We start from the raw sequence: 5,904 nt of genomic DNA, 5'->3' as shown, positions 1-5,904 counted from the left end.
AAAATGGTTTGATCTACACCTGCCTGCACTTACCTTACCAGCTACCTACCTACGCTACCTACCTGGTTGCAAGCCTGGCTGCAACTAAGCTGCCTGCCCCTATATAGGCACCTATATATGTCATCGCTGCCTTGATGACATCACCCCAGCTAGCTGGATACGACCTTTGCCCTATGAGCTGGCTGGATATGAACTTTGACTTGTGTTGCCATGGCAACCAAGGCAGGTCATTGCATTAGCAATGCCACCACTTTGTGCACGCCCCCAGAGAGCGGATAAGAACGGCCAGAGTGGCATGCACACACGGCTACGCACCCAGCAAGGGCTTTATTTTGGGTGGGGTAAGAGGTTTGGGCATGCATGCATCCACCCATCCATATAGTAAATGACTACTGTAAAAAAAAAAAAAAAAAAAAAAAAAAATGGGGTAACTTCTCAGAATCTTAGCAGTATGCAGAGGTCTATATTGGCCCCCCAAATATATAGAAATAAAATGGTTTGATCTACACCTGCCTGCACTTACCTTACCAGCTACCTACCTACGCTACCTACCTGGTTGCAAGCCTGGCTGCAACTAAGCTGCCTGCCCCTATATAGGCACCTATATATGTCATCGCTGCCTTGATGACATCACCCCAGCTAGCTGGATACGACCTTTGCCCTATGAGCTGGCTGGATATGAACTTTGACTTGTGTTGCCATGGCAACCAAGGCAGGTCATTGCATTAGCAATGCCACCACTTTGTGCACGCCCCCAGAGAGCGGATAAGAACGGCCAGAGTGGCATGCACACACGGCTACGCACCCAGCAAGGGCTTTATTTTGGGTGGGGTAAGAGGTTTGGGCATGCATGCATCCACCCATCCATATAGTAAATGACTACTGTAAAAAAAAAAAAAAAAAAAAAAAAAAATGGGGTAACTTCTCAGAATCTTAGCAGTATGCAGAGGTCTATATTGGCCCCCCAAATATATAGAAATAAAATGGTTTGATCTACACCTGCCTGCACTTACCTTACCAGCTACCTACCTACGCTACCTACCTGGTTGCAAGCCTGGCTGCAACTAAGCTGCCTGCCCCTATATAGGCACCTATATATGTCATCGCTGCCTTGATGACATCACCCCAGCTAGCTGGATACGACCTTTGCCCTATGAGCTGGCTGGATATGAACTTTGACTTGTGTTGCCATGGCAACCAAGGCAGGTCATTGCATTAGCAATGCCACCACTTTGTGCACGCCCCCAGAGAGCGGATAAGAACGGCCAGAGTGGCATGCACACACGGCTACGCACCCAGCAAGGGCTTTATTTTGGGTGGGGTAAGAGGTTTGGGCATGCATGCATCCACCCATCCATATAGTAAATGACTACTGTAAAAAAAAAAAAAAAAAAAAAAAAAAATGGGGTAACTTCTCAGAATCTTAGCAGTATGCAGAGGTCTATATTGGCCCCCCAAATATATAGAAATAAAATGGTTTGATCTACACCTGCCTGCACTTACCTTACCAGCTACCTACCTACGCTACCTACCTGGTTGCAAGCCTGGCTGCAACTAAGCTGCCTGCCCCTATATAGGCACCTATATATGTCATCGCTGCCTTGATGACATCACCCCAGCTAGCTGGATACGACCTTTGCCCTATGAGCTGGCTGGATATGAACTTTGACTTGTGTTGCCATGGCAACCAAGGCAGGTCATTGCATTAGCAATGCCACCACTTTGTGCACGCCCCCAGAGAGCGGATAAGAACGGCCAGAGTGGCATGCACACACGGCTACGCACCCAGCAAGGGCTTTATTTTGGGTGGGGTAAGAGGTTTGGGCATGCATGCATCCACCCATCCATATAGTAAATGACTACTGTAAAAAAAAAAAAAAAAAAAAAAAAATGGGGTAACTTCTCAGAATCTTAGCAGTATGCAGAGGTCTATATTGGCCCCCCAAATATATAGAAATAAAATGGTTTGATCTACACCTGCCTGCACTTACCTTACCAGCTACCTACCTACGCTACCTACCTGGTTGCAAGCCTGGCTGCAACTAAGCTGCCTGCCCCTATATAGGCACCTATATATGTCATCGCTGCCTTGATGACATCACCCCAGCTAGCTGGATACGACCTTTGCCCTATGAGCTGGCTGGATATGAACTTTGACTTGTGTTGCCATGGCAACCAAGGCAGGTCATTGCATTAGCAATGCCACCACTTTGTGCACGCCCCCAGAGAGCGGATAAGAACGGCCAGAGTGGCATGCACACACGGCTACGCACCCAGCAAGGGCTTTATTTTGGGTGGGGTAAGAGGTTTGAGCATGCATGCATCCACCCATCCATATAGTAAATGACTACTGTAAAAAAATAAAAAAAAAAAAAAAAAATGGGGTAACTTCTCAGAATCTTAGCAGTATGCAGAGGTCTATATTGGCCCCCCAAATATATAGAAATAAAATGGTTTGATCTACACCTGCCTGCACTTACCTTACCAGCTACCTACCTACGCTACCTACCTGGTTGCAAGCCTGGCTGCAACTAAGCTGCCTGCCCCTATATAGGCACCTATATATGTCATCGCTGCCTTGATGACATCACCCCAGCTAGCTGGATACGACCTTTGCCCTATGAGCTGGCTGGATATGAACTTTGCCTTGGTTGCCATGGCAACCAAGGCAGGTCATTGCATTAGCAATGCCACCACTTTGTGCACGCCCCCAGAGAGCGGATAAGAACGGCCAGAGTGGCATGCACACACGGCTACGCACCCAGCAAGGGCTTTATTTTGGGTGGGGTAAGAGGTTTGGGCATGCATGCATCCACCCATCCATATAGTAAATGACTACTGTAAAAAAAAAAAAAAAAAAAAAAATGGGGTAACTTCTCAGAATCTTAGCAGTATGCAGAGGTCTATATTGGCCCCCCAAATATATAGAAATAAAATGGTTTGATCTACACCTGCCTGCACTTACCTTACCAGCTACCTACCTACGCTACCTACCTGGTTGCAAGCCTGGCTGCAACTAAGCTGCCTGCCCCTATATAGGCACCTATATATGTCATCGCTGCCTTGATGACATCACCCCAGCTAGCTGGATACGACCTTTGCCCTATGAGCTGGCTGGATATGAACTTTGACTTGTGTTGCCATGGCAACCAAGGCAGGTCATTGCATTAGCAATGCCACCACTTTGTGCACGCCCCCAGAGAGCGGATAAGAACGGCCAGAGTGGCATGCACACACGGCTACGCACCCAGCAAGGGCTTTATTTTGGGTGGGGTAAGAGGTTTGGGCATGCATGCATCCACCCATCCATATAGTAAATGACTACTGTAAAAAAAAAAAAAAAAAAAAAATGGGGTAACTTCTCAGAATCTTAGCAGTATGCAGAGGTCTATATTGGCCCCCCAAATATATAGAAATAAAATGGTTTGATCTACACCTGCCTGCACTTACCTTACCAGCTACCTACCTACGCTACCTACCTGGTTGCAAGCCTGGCTGCAACTAAGCTGCCTGCCCCTATATAGGCACCTATATATGTCATCGCTGCCTTGATGACATCACCCCAGCTAGCTGGATACGACCTTTGCCCTATGAGCTGGCTGGATATGAACTTTGACTTGTGTTGCCATGGCAACCAAGGCAGGTCATTGCATTAGCAATGCCACCACTTTGTGCACGCCCCCAGAGAGCGGATAAGAACGGCCAGAGTGGCATGCACACACGGCTACGCACCCAGCAAGGGCTTTATTTTGGGTGGGGTAAGAGGTTTGGGCATGCATGCATCCACCCATCCATATAGTAAATGACTACTGTAAAAAAAAAAAAAAAAAAAAAAAAAATGGGGTAACTTCTCAGAATCTTAGCAGTATGCAGAGGTCTATATTGGCCCCCCAAATATATAGAAATAAAATGGTTTGATCTACACCTGCCTGCACTTACCTTACCAGCTACCTACCTACGCTACCTACCTGGTTGCAAGCCTGGCTGCAACTAAGCTGCCTGCCCCTATATAGGCACCTATATATGTCATCGCTGCCTTGATGACATCACCCCAGCTAGCTGGATACGACCTTTGCCCTATGAGCTGGCTGGATATGAACTTTGACTTGTGTTGCCATGGCAACCAAGGCAGGTCATTGCATTAGCAATGCCACCACTTTGTGCACGCCCCCAGAGAGCGGATAAGAACGGCCAGAGTGGCATGCACACACGGCTACGCACCCAGCAAGGGCTTTATTTTGGGTGGGGTAAGAGGTTTGGGCATGCATGCATCCACCCATCCATATAGTAAATGACTACTGTAAAAAAAAAAAAAAAAAAAAAAAAAAAATGGGGTAACTTCTCAGAATCTTAGCAGTATGCAGAGGTCTATATTGGCCCCCCAAATATATAGAAATAAAATGGTTTGATCTACACCTGCCTGCACTTACCTTACCAGCTACCTACCTACGCTACCTACCTGGTTGCAAGCCTGGCTGCAACTAAGCTGCCTGCCCCTATATAGGCACCTATATATGTCATCGCTGCCTTGATGACATCACCCCAGCTAGCTGGATACGACCTTTGCCCTATGAGCTGGCTGGATATGAACTTTGACTTGTGTTGCCATGGCAACCAAGGCAGGTCATTGCATTAGCAATGCCACCACTTTGTGCACGCCCCCAGAGAGCGGATAAGAACGGCCAGAGTGGCATGCACACACGGCTACGCACCCAGCAAGGGCTTTATTTTGGGTGGGGTAAGAGGTTTGGGCATGCATGCATCCACCCATCCATATAGTAAATGACTACTGTAAAAAAAAAAAAAAAAAAAAAAAAAAATGGGGTAACTTCTCAGAATCTTAGCAGTATGCAGAGGTCTATATTGGCCCCCCAAATATATAGAAATAAAATGGTTTGATCTACACCTGCCTGCACTTACCTTACCAGCTACCTACCTACGCTACCTACCTGGTTGCAAGCCTGGCTGCAACTAAGCTGCCTGCCCCTATATAGGCACCTATATATGTCATCGCTGCCTTGATGACATCACCCCAGCTAGCTGGATACGACCTTTGCCCTATGAGCTGGCTGGATATGAACTTTGACTTGTGTTGCCATGGCAACCAAGGCAGGTCATTGCATTAGCAATGCCACCACTTTGTGCACGCCCCCAGAGAGCGGATAAGAACGGCCAGAGTGGCATGCACACACGGCTACGCACCCAGCAAGGGCTTTATTTTGGGTGGGGTAAGAGGTTTGGGCATGCATGCATCCACCCATCCATATAGTAAATGACTACTGTAAAAAAAAAAAAAAAAAAAAAAATGGGGTAACTTCTCAGAATCTTAGCAGTATGCAGAGGTCTATATTGGCCCCCCAAATATATAGAAATAAAATGGTTTGATCTACACCTGCCTGCACTTACCTTACCAGCTACCTACCTACGCTACCTACCTGGTTGCAAGCCTGGCTGCAACTAAGCTGCCTGCCCCTATATAGGCACCTATATATGTCATCGCTGCCTTGATGACATCACCCCAGCTAGCTGGATACGACCTTTGCCCTATGAGCTGGCTGGATATGAACTTTGACTTGTGTTGCCATGGCAACCAAGGCAGGTCATTGCATTAGCAATGCCACCACTTTGTGCACGCCCCCAGAGAGCGGATAAGAACGGCCAGAGTGGCATGCACACACGGCTACGCACCCAGCAAGGGCTTTATTTTGGGTGGGGTAAGAGGTTTGGGCATGCATGCATCCACCCATCCATATAGTAAATGACTACTGTAAAAAAAAAAAAAAAAAAAAAAAAAATGGGGTAACTTCTCAGAATCTTAGCAGTATGCAGAGGTCTATATTGGCCCCCCAAATATATAGAAATAAAATGGTTTGATCTACACCTGCCTGCACTTACCTTACCAGC

The sequence above is a fragment of the Dendropsophus ebraccatus genome, unplaced genomic scaffold (genome assembly GCF_027789765.1).
Source record: "Dendropsophus ebraccatus isolate aDenEbr1 unplaced genomic scaffold, aDenEbr1.pat pat_scaffold_456_ctg1, whole genome shotgun sequence".
Lineage (NCBI taxonomy): Eukaryota > Metazoa > Chordata > Amphibia > Anura > Hylidae > Dendropsophus > Dendropsophus ebraccatus.
The sequence above is the reverse complement of the archived record's forward strand: the minus strand, read 5'-3'. Positions refer to the sequence as shown.